This window comes from Podarcis pityusensis (genome assembly GCF_964106645.2).
Source record: "Podarcis pityusensis genome assembly, chromosome: 9".
Lineage (NCBI taxonomy): Eukaryota > Metazoa > Chordata > Lepidosauria > Squamata > Lacertidae > Podarcis > Podarcis pityusensis.
In genome coordinates, this window is record NC_138034.1 from 61773720 (window position 1) to 61785399 (window position 11680).

An 11680-nucleotide genomic window follows, 5' to 3' on the forward strand; every position below is an offset into this window, starting at 1 on the left:
GGCCAGAGCTCAGGGATGATGGGAGTTGTAGTCCAACAACATCTGGAGACCCACAGGTTGAGAACCGCTGGACTAGATGATTCTCGGGGTCCTTTCCAACTCTGTAATTCTATGAATCTATGATGGATTCTGACAACTTCCCAAGAGCATCATGTTTGCTACTCCTGTTTTAAGTCTAGCTGCATTGGGAGGGGTGCAGGCAAGACATGTTAAATTGCTACCTAACCCCAAACAGTTATTGGTCCTCTCTACTTTCTGTGCCTCTCTTCAAATGCATTGCCAGCACTGGCTCTGTTGTCTCTTTTATTTCTTCCTCCTTCCGTTGGCGGATGATTCTGCAGCCTTAAATATATCTCAAAGTGTATTGGAGTGTATTGGAAGGTTGAGAATAAATACGCGATTCTCCTCCATCTTGGCCAGCCCATTTTAATCGTTTAGATTAGTAACACACCGAGAGCAACGCAGAAACACACATGGCACCTTCTCACCCCTTTCAGTTGCAGGGACTTCTTTAAACCTTCTCCAGTGCACTAATCAGATACTATCCGTGAATTCAGTTTGCATTTGAAGCACATTGGAAAACTTTCCAATTCAGCATGGCTCCTGAATCTGGTGAGGTGGTTGGTATCAGAAGCAGTTGGGAGTCCAGCTGTGGCCCTGTTGATGTGTGTTGGCCTGTGGTCCTGTGTGGTGGTTTGTTTCATTCATTTAAAGCATTTATATCTCAACTTTCCTTTATAAGCTCAACGTGGCTAAGAATAACAAATAAAAACAAAATTACTATAAATACAAAGCAAAATACAAAGCCATTAGGCCGAGTTGTCATCCTCCAGGGATTAAAAATTGTTCAGTGGAGGAAGTTAAAAAGAAAATAAACACTGGCAACTATAACAGCTGCCAGACAATATTTGTTATGTAATTATAAGAAATCAGCCTCTATACTTTGGAACTTCCCTGCTAAACGTTTTTGTTCAGGCAGGTCTGTCCTGACATGTTGATGTCAACGTGTGCTTTAGTTATTGTTAGTTTTAGCTCTGTTTTGAGTTTTCGAATTTTGGAACTTCGTCTTTTATTGACAACTTTAATGGTGGTTTTACTTTTTTTTGTAATCCACTTAGACATTTCACGTACAATCAAACAGTGTGTAATTATTGTTAAATAAATCAATAAGTAGCAAAGGGTGTTCCAGTTTAATTTAGGGCTCATCATCAAATTGCTAGATGCCATTTGCAGCAAAGCACTGGAAAGTATTTGAGGCTGACTGAATACAGAAGGTTCTTTCTACAGAATCTCCAGTTGCAGGGCTTGGAAAACACCGAAGAGTGAACTAGATTTGAGATGCCTGTGGTTATGCCTGACTTTGATATATTGCAGTTCCGATTCCCCAGACCCAGTTTAAAATGGTATTTATCAAAGTGCTGGGAAAGTGCTAACCTTGTGAGGAGACGGCATTCATTATCTTTAATTTTAAGGAAGGCCGTAGTTTTTCCCAGTTGATGAATGCTTGCCCAGAGGATGATGAATAGGGAGTTGTGATTAATGATTCATGAAATTCTCACATGGGTTCAGTGATGGCTTTGCATGTGGACTGGATAGAGCAGACCAAGTTATAAGAACAAGCAATAATATGTCAAAAAGTCTTGTCGCATGGAAAAGATAGTGGTGGTATTGGTAGGATTCAGCCTGCGGATTTGCTAAGGACTTTGATCTTGGCTTCTTAGACCATGGATGGGCAGATTTCAGGCTTATGAGATCTACTTTGCTTTTTCCAAGTACATCAAGGTCCATGTGTGTGTGTGTGTTTGGGGGAGTGGAGTCAATTGCCTATTATACCCCATGAATAATAGCCTCATATCACACTGTATCTACACATCTGTGCCTATAGTTAACTTTTTGAAAAATGGTTTCCAAGAGACCGCTACAGTTTCACAAAGACCTAGTCAAAGGCACCCAGTTAATGTGGATATTGTACAAGTTAGGAATACTCAAGCTAAGAGATCAGCCTTAAGACAAAGACAGCCGACAGATAGATAGACCTTTCAGTTTTGCATCCTAATCTTGAACTAAAGAGAGTTGGGAACTCTTACCAGTTTGCAGCAAACCACCCACTCTTAGCTCTTAGAAGATGGGCAGAATACCATCTGACTGTGGCTGAGGGGAGAGTGGTGTGTCCGAGAATCAAGGCAGAAGTAGCTCACCACTGCTTTACTCGAAAGCAAGATGCAACAACCATAGCAAAACTGAACACGTATGCCTAGGCCTATCTCTTTTTGTGGGCTGACTTCCATTACTCCCTGCTGTCTTAAAAGAAGGCTTAAATGGACACTTCTTACTAAATCAACACATAGATGTATGCAGACCTAGCCAAGTTTAATCCCAGGTAGAGCTAGGGGAATACCTCTGTCTGAAAACCCCATAGAGCCCCTGCAAGTCAGTGCATATACTACTGAGATAAATGGACCAATAGTCTGCATGGAACATTAACCTGTGAGAATGGCATCTCTTTCCTAACGATTTTTAATTTTGACCCAATGCCTTTTGATTGCAACATTATTTAGCAAAAATAGAGCAGTAAGTGACTTTTTACTGGTCCATTACTGTGTTTCTTTATTCATTTGCGTTGCTTCTCTCACACTAATCAGAGCAAATGAGTTATGGTTTTATGAGAATCGCCAAGGGGGAAAAAACAGTAATCAAAATGGCAACTGTAGACAAATATGAATTTGGAAGGTGAGGTTAGCCCATCCCTTGAAAACAAAGACAGGAACACAACTTATCCTGATATATTCGCTCCCACCCTCCATGCATTGAGCAGAAACCTCTAATCTGCAGGCTTGGCGATTGCATGACAGGATCTGTGCAGGTAGGTTTCACACATTGCACATGTCCAGATTTCACATCCACAGGTGCACATGCTTTTCACACTGCTGCACTTGTACATATTTCACACACATCTTTCACATGCTTCCATTGAACACCTGGAGGTCGAGGAGGGCCAAGACCAGCAGGTGCAATCCTCTATCTCCCTTTGGCCATTCATTATGCACATGGAAGAAATGCCTGAAGGATTCGAGAGAGAGAGAGAGAGACTGCCTTCAGTAGGCCTGATCAGACCAGGATTGGTTATAATAGCACCTGAAGTTTGAAACAAAGATAAGCCACTCTCCAGGAAATCCCTCCTCTCTTCGGCAGCAACAAGACAAATATCAGAATATTGTGCCTATTGCTGATCATGGCAGTGCAGTTACGCTTATTTCAGTGCCTATCCAAAGTATTTCGTGTTCCCTTCTCTCTGGGTTCCATCACCCTCCTTTTGCCCTACTTTTATATAGAACTGTGACGAAAGGTTTTTCCAGACAGTTTCCTCTGTCCTTCCCCCACCCTCTCCCACCCAATTAACTGGTTCTTAACTTAAGTTTTATACAATCTAGATCTCTTGCCTCAAGGAAGCACTTGCCCTGACACAGAAAACGGCATCTATTAGCCTACAATTAACGGAAGACAAGTGTTGTTATCCAAGCTTCCGTTATCAGCGAGCCTCAGGGTTTGCTGTAAAGAAGGCCTTCAACGTTCTTTGCTGAAGTTTAAAAATTAATTGTGGCTTATTACAAGTGGAAGGGAACAGTGGTTTCATAATTGGGTGGAAGGTGGGAAGGGTGCATAGTAGTTTCAATGTGTGGGAGAAGGAAGCTGTAGGAGGCTGCCCACGGGGTTCGTTTTTGCGCAAGGGCAGTTGCACAAAAGGAAGGAGGAAAGCACGGGCATGAGGTGAACAAGAAAAACAGGTGCAAAGCGGGGCTTTCGAAATGAGGTTGGAAAAGTGAAAAATGAGCTTAACAGTTGCATGGAGTAGTAAGGGGAAGCTCTAGGGCAGCGGTAGGCAACCTAAGGCCCGGGGGGCGGATGCGGCCCAATTGCCTTCTCAATCCGGCCCACAGACGGTCCGCGAATCAGCGTGTTTTTACATGAGTGGAATGTGTCCTTTTATTTAAAATGCATCTCTGGGTTATTTGTGGGGCCTGCCTGGTGTTTTTACATGAGTAGAATGTGTGCTTTTATTTACAGTGCATCTCTGGGTTATTTGTGGGGCATAGGAATCCGTTCATTTCCCCCCCAAAAATATAGTCCAGCCCACCACATGGTCTGAGGGACGGTGGACCGGCCCACGGCTGAAAAAGGTTGCTGACCCCTGCTATAGGGTAATGGAAGGGAAGTTGGTGAGTGGAGCAAACCATAGTCATTCACATAATTTAGATAGGTTGCCAAATTACGGATTTTAAAAGAAACTCTGGGATTTATTTTTCCTGTGTGCATGAAATGCACACAGCATGCCAATGAAAATTGTTTGTTTTTGTCAGAAATCTTCAGGCAGACAGCTATAGTGCAATCCTGGTCTTGAAATATTTGTTTCAAGCCAGTGGGTAGGTACCACTTTTGTATGGATATTTCTTGTCTGCTCTGACTCATATGGTGCTCTCTGGCATGCAGGTCCTGTTTTTTTTACCTTTGGCGTTGTGACCCATTGAGCATGTGGAGGTTGAGTGTGGCCCTCATAGTTAGGCACAGTGAGTGCAGGTAGCAGAAATCCAGTCAGTCCCCAAAGTGCTACTGGAGCAGGGCTTGAGAGACCTTGTAGGAGACACTCCATATCAAGTCATTAAAAATATATTAAAACTGATGCATTTTTTTAATTTTTGAGCCTTTATATGCCACCTTCCATGACAACCCAAGGTGGTTTACAACCTTAGAAAACAATCCAATAATCTAAATTTTGAACCAATTGTTGTTGTTGTTTACACACACACACTCTAAGAGTAAATACAGATTAAAATACAACCACAAATTCAGTAACCACCACAGTTCTGAAGGCCGGGTATCAGTCCCAGTCATGGCAGGGAGGAGAAATGACCAATAAGAAGAGAATTTTGACAGTTTAATGGCGATATAAGGTCTGGCTACGGAAATAGCTAGGCATTCTTAGGGGTTTGTCAGGCAGGATAAACCTGTTTAATTTCCTCAGAAAGGGTCTAGAGGTGCTTTTACGGGAAGAGTAAAGCAGATAGCCCATCCCTGGGGGAGATAGCTGTAACAGAAACAGTTCTGTGGTGGATAATTCCAGGTAAAGTTCTTGTTTAAACCTGGAACAGTGTTTCAGGCAGAATAGAAGGCTGTGCCTTTGAGAGTGAAGCTGCCAAGCTGTATCCCTCTTTGAGTAAGTGGTAATAAAATACAGTTTCCATTTCCATTGTGTCTCAACTTTGATTTATACCTCTCTCGGGGAATAAGTTGTCATGGGAACCCAAATATCAAGATTATATACGCTACCACATAAGGTGAATTCCAGAATTCTCTGTGAGCAAGGTTAAATCTCCTCAGACACGGTCATGTTGCCCTTCTCCTATCGTCACTGAGGGAGCATGTCACGAAGGCTATTAATGGCTACTAGCTGCAACAGCTATGCCTGCCTCCACTGTCAGAGACAATGTGCCTCTGACTACCAACAGCTGAGGATCATGAACGGAAAATTATTGCCATCGTGTCCTGCTTGCAGGGTTGCCATAGGCATGTGGTGGGCCACTGTGAAAATGAGCCTTTGGCCCGATCCGCCAGGGCTCTTCTTACATTTTTTGATATAATTGTTCCCCTTTATTTTTCAGCTATTAATTAGTGCAGTCTTATTTTAACAGGCCTTTGCCTTTGATCAACCTCCAAGTCCAGATATTAAACAAGACCATGCAGATAAGCATACAAAAGGCCATTATGCAAACATTGGTCCGTGGTTTGGCCAATAAATAACGTTCCTGCCAGGGTACCCAGAGCTACAGAACAACTTTTTCCTAAATAACTCTTGTAGCCATCACTTCGTTGGGGTATTGTTTGATTTAACTACTGTATGTCCTTTACAAGCCACGTCTCCTCGCCTTTCACCTTGGAAAGAGAAATAAATCTCTTTGCAGCGTTGGGCAATAAATAGGCTTGGGTTTTGGCAAGGGAGAGTACATGCCTTAGAAATGGTGCGTTCTTTTAAACACTTTCTGTAGCCTGAAAAATAGGCCCCCTACTGAAAGCGTTTGTTCGTGATCATTTGTGTCCACGATGTTACCAGCGCAGTTATACTTTCAGTGCTGTTTGTGCCTGTAAGAGTTTCAGGACGAACAAACTGCTTGGTTTCAAATTTGTGCATGTCCCGCAAGTTCCTAGTGAAATCCTGTAACCTTTCATACTGTAAATATTCTGGGGAAGTTGGGTGTACTGCAAGAGCGCCCCTCCAGATTGCATTAATGCCATGACATTGCAGAAGCATCACCTAACAGGGGAACGATGTGCGGACGGTCCAGTATAAATCCATTACTAATGCGTTACTGTTGTGTCAATGACATGTCACAGAATACCACAAAAAAACACTGGTCTAGAGGTGCCTTTCTGTCTTCACTTAAAAGTGGGGGCGGGGGGGGCGCCTTGCTGTACATTGCTGCTGTGATCCAATTTACTCATAAGTAGAAATGGAAATAGAAATTCCGCCATGGATCTCCTGCATTTCCTGTTGAGGTGGGAGGTGTTTGCAATAAGTGTTTGCAGTAAGCAAACCCAGCACCTACCACCTCTTTGATTCAGAAAAGCAAACCTGCAGCCCAGATGGCGCATGTCTCAGTGCACAGAGGTCTCAATACATCTATATTTTCTCTTAAGAAATCAAGCTGACAGCCATATCATAAATAAATGATACTCGTTTTGCAACCAGCCGGCACTGCGAATGCAGCCCTGTCCCCCAGAGGAGAAATGGTGGCACGCCAGCGCTAATGCCTAATAGCTCTCGGACTCTCAAGTGTGGAAGGGCAGCAAAGCTTATTCATGCTCCATGCTCACAGCACACGGCTTTAGCTTTTTGCTTTTAAACAAGAAACACCTTTACAGCAAGCTTTAGTAAAGAATGAAAGACAACGATCCTTCGTTGACTGGATCTGGCAGCAATGAGTTCCATAGCTCAGCAGAAACCATGATAATCAATAGTAGACAAATGACATTTTTAAAAAAGGAGAAAAGAGGAAGAGGAGCTTAGAAAGATACAAGGATTCCTGTTTCATATAAAACACTCAAGGACCCTTACTCCATGTTCTTACCAGGAGTTCCTCATCACAGGATCTCTCTCATTCTGATAGATAGATGATAGAAAGAGAGAGAGAGAGATGATAGATGATGATGATAGATAGATAGATAGATGATAGATAGATAGATAGATGATAGATAGATAGATAGATAGATAGATAGATAGATGATAGATAGATATTCCTTATAACTTATTTCTGCTTCCTCTGACTTGCCACTGAAATTTATAACCCCAGACTCCCTCTCTTAGCTATCTCTTTAGCCCCACTTGCACTATACATTTTAAGCAATATCATACCAGTTTAAACAACTGTGGCATCCTCAAAAGCATTCTGGGAGCTGCAGTTGGTTAAGGTTGCTGAGAGTCATTAGGAGACCCCCCCCCAACTCCCCTCACAGAGCTACAATTTCCAGAGTTCTCTGAGAAGAGGGGATTATTTTTAAACCACTTTGTGAATTGTAACTCTCAGAGGAACAGGGATCTCATACAACTCTGAGCAGTTAGCACCCTTGACAAACCACAGTTCCTTGGATTCTTTCGTTGAAGGTGGTAGAGTAGTTCTTTGAATGTGTGGCACAGATAGGGCCTTGTTTTCTGTTTCACCAAAGGGTATGGCCTGAACCAACACTGCTCAAATTACAAGGAAGAGGATTTTTCACTAAACTTTAGGGCACAAGCGGTTCAACAGTTGAACAGGCTACCTCAGAAGGTTTTGAAGTCCAGGAACACAAGAAGCTGTCTTTGGTCTATCTAAGTCAGTACAGTCGTACCATGGATCCCGAACGCCTTTCGAGTCAAACGTTTTGGCTCCTGAACGCCGCAAACCCAGAAGTGAGTGCTCTGGTTTGCGAACGTTCTTTGGAACCCAAACGTCCAACACGGCTTCAAATGGACATGGGATCTGGAATGGGTTCCATTCAACTTCCAAGGCACCGCTGTATTGTCTTCACAGAATAGCTTGGATAAGGTGAGACCGAGAGGAGATATGATAGCCATCTTCAAATATCTAAAGGGCTGTCACATGGAAGATGGAGCAAACTTGTTTTCTCCTGCTCTGGAGGGTAAGGCTCAAGTTACAAGAAAGGAGATTCTGACTAAACATCAGGAAGAACTTTCTGACAGTAAGAGCTATTAGACAGTGGAACCATCTCCCTCAGGAGGTTGCAGACTCTCCATCCTTGGAGGTTTTGAAGCAGAGTTTGGATGGCCATATTTCATGGATGCTTTCATTGAGATTTCTGCATTGCAGGGGCTTGGACTAGACGACCTTTGTGGTCCCTTCCAACTCCACAATTCTAGGATTCTGTGATTTAGTTGCTAAAGGGTGTGTTTTTTCCCCTAGTCAGCCTTTTCACAGTCCATACGATTCCTGTAGCATTATTTACTCTTAGTATGCATATATTAGTGTGTGAGTATTGAAGGAGTCAGGGCTATAGAGCCAGTGTGGTGTAGTGGTTAAGAGCGGTAGTCTCGTAATCTGGGGAACTGGGTTTGCGTCTCCGCTCCTCCACATGCAGCTGCTGGGTGACCTTGGGCCAGTCACACTTCTTTGAAGTCTCTCAGCCCCACTCACCTCACAGTGTTTGTTGTGGGGGAGGAAGGGAAAGGAGAATGTTAGCCGCTTTGAGACTCCTGAAGGGGAGTGAAAGACGGGATATCAAATCCAAACTCTTCTTCTTCTTCTACCTGGCCTGGTCTGCTTTTGGAACTCACAAGCAGCTTACCATGTGTTATGTACTAAGCTTGGATCCTAGAACAGTAGGCAAGTAGGATCCTAGAATGCAACAACTGATTGGCTTGCAGGAGAAGACCAATCAAGCTCTAGGAGGAAGTTAATCAGCCTATTAGGCTAGTAGGATCGTAGAATGCAAGAACTGATTGGCCTGCAGGAAAAGACCAATCAGGCTCCAGGAGGGAAGCAGAATCAGCCAATCAGACGGGACTCATTGTGTAAATAATGCTATCTGCCAATCTCCGATTCCCACCACCCTTCTAAGTAATACCCCTCCCCACCTTCTCAATATATAGAAGGATCTGGTAACTTCTGTTTCAGTGTATCTGAAGAAGTGTGCATGCACACGAAAGCTTATACCAAGAACTAACTTAGTTGGTCTTTAAGGTGCTACAGGAAAGAATTTTTTACTTCGTATATAAAAGCCTGAGGTTTGGGGGGGCAAAAAATCACTGTTTTACAAGCTGCAATAAAGAGCATGAAATCACTACAGGACTCCGAGTATATTTCACCATGTATAAAATTCTTCTTACTTTCTCCATGAAACAAGTCCTCGTGGATGTTGGTGGTAACGTGGGGAGGTTTTTAATACATTGCTTCAATGTGAAATAGCTTTATATAACTGCTTCTATGGCACTTGCAGTTCAGATTTTAAACCCCAGGCTTTTATATGTTTTAGTCCAGCTGAGATTTGGGAACTAAATCATCACCGTACTTCTTTTCCACAACCCTGAAGTGTTTATGCCTAGCCACCAGAAGAAAAGTGAAATTGTCGGAGACTTCAAGGGAAGTTGCTTCAACAAAGGGTTTCCTCTTTTTGGAGCCTATGTATGAGAAACTGTCCATTTGTTTGCTGACAGATGGCCTTGCCTAGCCGTTCTTTTGAATGAAGAGGTCAGTACATGAAGAGTTATGAGAATGGGCTTGGATTTGTATGAAGCCTTGGCTGTAACACTTGCACTTTAATTCAGCTATTTGGAAAAGCAGTCTTTGACCGTCTTTCTAAAAAACCCAAACCTCTGGTTATTGACTTGGGCTATAAACACTGCAAATTTTCAGCTTGCAATTCTTCTGAGAGTAGGTGCTTGTACTTCATTGTATTTTTCTCTCTCCTTCTTTATGCCCCTTTGTGACATGGTGTAATTTTGCCCATCAGGCTTCTCCTTCCCTGTTCTGCTTTTCACAGTATCCTCTTTGAAGATGCGAACACATGGCTGCATTCAGCACTATGGTTTTGTTTTGTTTTTTAAAGGAAATAAATCATTATGCTTAGCCAACAGAGGAAAATTAACATTGACCAAGACCGTCTAGCACTGAGACACTGGAATTAACTGTAGCAGGTTTCCTACAGCTCTGCAGATGCTGTTGGCCCACAACTGCCATCATTCCTGGCCATTGGCTGAGGCTGATGGGAGTTGGAGTCCAACAGTCTGCCTTGCAGGCATGTCCAAAGTCTGTTTCGGGGGCCTAATGTACATCCGCTCCATGAGGCAGTTTATTTCCTGGGGTAAAATCCTAAAATAACCTCAACAACTTCAATCCTAAAAAATAACCTCAACAACTCAAAAAAGGTCAACAACTTTGGTTGGTCCTTTGGTTGACCCTCACAGCCCTTCACCTCATCAAATCTGGCCCTGTTTGAAAAAAGTTTGGGCACCACTGCTGAAGGCAAACAATTTAGCATGAAAGAGCATTCATGTGGCATCCCTCAGCCTTGTTCTGGAGCAGACTTTCCCAAACTTGGGTGTCCAGCTGTTGTTAGACTACAACACCCATCATCCCTAGCTAGCAGGACCAGTGGTGGACCAGTGGTCAGGAAAGATGGGAATTGTACCCCCAAAACAGCTAGAGACCTAAGTTTGGGAAAGCCTGTTCCAGAGCCTGGGGCGATTCATTACTTCTGGGAGGAGGGGGTGAATGTTCAGGCATTTGTTTTTCTGGAGTGCAGTGAACTCCACCCTTAACCAGGGCAGCCTTAGAAGCCTTCCCACAGTTTGAAAGTTACAAGGGTAAGAGATGTGAAGCAATTTTACATACTTAGAAAGATCTTGTAATTGTTGGGAACAAAAGGAAGCAATATTCAGTGATAACCAAGAAGCAAATTGGTTTAATTCAAGCTCTTGCAGTTGTATTTGATGTAGGCATTCTAACTAGGTGTGTTTTAAAGGATCTTAAAACATAGCCCTGCATGTTAGCGGGATCTGCTTTTTTTGGCTTGGATGTCCAGCCTTCTCCTGGCTCATTTCTGTACTGGCATAATATGGCTCTTGTTCTCTGTGCGTTTTATCAAAATCAATCTTAGCAGAGCTGGTGGATTGCTGACAGGACATTACACAATAGGCTAAACCCTCCAAACCTGAATGTGAGGTGTGTTAATATCACAGTGCCAAGAATCTCTTCCCAGAGGCGTTATTACCTAGTAAAAACCCTAGAGGGAAAATGTTGGGCAAGCTCTCCTGCAAATGTGGTCAAGGTCACTGCCTGAGAACCAGATTGTACGTTATGGATGGGCTCTAAAGGCTTGTTCAGCCCAGTGAAGATTTGGACTTCTTTTTCTGGAACTCCCAAGCTGTGTGGCAAACTGCTTTCGAGATTGAGGGGCCTTTCGAAAGCAGGTGGTGATTGGCCATGGAGTCTCCTGATCAAAATACGAGCAGTCCATTGGGCATGCCAGGCTTTTGAGTACGCCAAAGCCAGGTGGTAGCTCTTTGGAGCCTATCCTGTATTTTCTCCCGGGCGGAGATAATTTCCAGATAAAATGGATGTCCTGCTCAAAGTTGCTTTCAATCTTTTCTCAGCATGGAAAGGGGGAAACACCTGATGATAGCCCAGCTGCATAT

The 11680-nt window shown here is 43.3% G+C and overlaps 1 protein-coding gene across 3 annotated transcripts in view; it reads left to right on the forward strand.

Moving 5' to 3' along the window:
• The window catches only part of GPRIN3 (GPRIN family member 3), a 55863-nt gene that overhangs the window by 32668 nt on the left and 11515 nt on the right, over positions 1 to 11680 (forward strand). Inside the window, exon 1 of one of the 3 annotated variants that reach the window (XM_081020792.1) lies at positions 8066 to 8169. The exons of the other annotated variants lie outside the window; for them this stretch is intronic. The gene's annotated coding sequence lies outside the window, so the exon portion shown is untranslated. Of the gene's footprint in view, positions 1 to 8065; positions 8170 to 11680 lie in introns of those variants that run through there. 3 annotated transcript variants of the gene reach the window in all.